The 1,433-nt window shown below is 45.4% G+C and overlaps 1 protein-coding gene across 4 annotated transcripts in view; it reads right to left on the bottom strand.

The window, feature by feature from the left end:
• Nucleotides 1–1,433, bottom strand: part of LOC102681230 (tubulin polyglutamylase TTLL4-like) — a 127,311-nt gene that overhangs the window by 15,101 nt on the left and 110,777 nt on the right. The window contains exon 1 of one of the 4 annotated variants that reach the window (XM_006611420.2): nucleotides 827–848. The exons of the other annotated variants lie outside the window; for them this stretch is intronic. The gene's annotated coding sequence lies outside the window, so the exon portion shown is untranslated. Of the gene's footprint in view, nucleotides 1–826; nucleotides 849–1,433 lie in introns of those variants that run through there. 4 annotated transcript variants of the gene reach the window in all.

Here is a 1,433-nt window from a genome sequence, read left to right as displayed (position 1 = left end):
TTTTTTTTTTTTTTTTTTTTTCTCTCCAAACCGATTGATATAATGTTTCCAACGTTGAGGACGAGGCATTAGCATGAATGCAGGCACGCCAGTAAAAAGAGAGAGATACCGGTAGGATAATTACACTGATTGGTCGTCCGAGCCGGATATGGTGGATGTTCTCCCTCTCTCTCTCTCTCTCACTCTCGCGCGCGCGCGCACGCGACCGTGTGCCTGTTAAGTTGAACGAAACGAGTGTTATCCGCGATGGCATGCCGCTATCATCGGGACATCGGCTCTACGTTGTTATTAATCGTATTAACAACCCTGCTATCATACTATCTTGACCACCGATCGGATATGTATAGTTGCTCGTCGCTGATTTTAAACATGGTCTTTTTAAGTTTTATGATCGAATAGATTTGTAATTTTGCGTAATGGGCGTAGAGATATATTGCGGACTTGAGATATCAATTGACTTTTCTTTTTTGGCGTTGATGACTAGAGAGGATATTCTTAGATAGATCTCGCGTCTTATGGAATTTATATTTTTTTTTCGTATAAAATGGGACCTATTCTAGAGGCCAAAAGAAATACAAAAATGTCTCTTATTTATCGGAATTATTAATAAGAAATTTAAGTTGGATGGAGAAAGAGTGAAAAAGAATTATTTTCTCTAATTATCTTCTAAAAAAAATAGAGGAAAAAATAAAACTCTACCCTAACCTCAAAACTACTACTACTACAATTACCATTCCAAATTCGCACAACCGAGAATCGCACAGATCCAAAGAAAGAAATACGGGCAGAACAAGTAGAAAAGTTATGCCTATAGAAGAAAAATTACCTGAACGGGGCAATCAATATCGTCCAACGAAGCGAGTCCAAGGCATCGAACGGAGTCGCCCCATGTCTACCGAAAAATCGTGAACGGCGCAGATCGAAGCGTCTTATTCCTTCTCCCTCTTCCGATCCAAGCCTTGTGTAAGCTTTGCTTACTACAAACCGGTAGTAGTATACGGTAACCGAGACAATCAGGCCGGTGTAACGCGGAATCACGGTAGAGAAGGTGTAAGGAGAAGGCCGCACCACCGGAGTAGCACAGCCGCACCACCATCAGTTCACCGACGCCTAATTCGGAACGTGCTGGTATACGAAACGCTTCCGCACTGCGTTCATCGTCTCCCTCTTCTCCATCCTCGCCGCGAAAACGGTTGTATATAGCTCCGTCTCGCTCCCATCCGCGCGGCAAACCGTGCTCGAACCCCGTACACGAGGTTCAGATTCTCCGTCCTCGTCCAGCACAGCAGGATGGGTGTACAGCCACCGAAATTCCTCCGCACACTCGTACACCGTTGGCTCGTGCTACGAGAAACGTGGGAAGATTCTCAGGCCCGAAGGAAGCCTGAACACGTCCCCACCACGTGCAAGGGGAACACGCGTTCGTAACCGTC

The sequence above is a fragment of the Apis dorsata genome, unplaced genomic scaffold (genome assembly GCF_000469605.1).
Source record: "Apis dorsata unplaced genomic scaffold, Apis dorsata 1.3 scaffold_88, whole genome shotgun sequence".
Taxonomy (NCBI): Eukaryota; Metazoa; Arthropoda; class Insecta; order Hymenoptera; family Apidae; genus Apis; species Apis dorsata.
The sequence above is the reverse complement of the archived record's forward strand: the minus strand, read 5'-3'. Positions and strand labels throughout refer to the sequence as shown.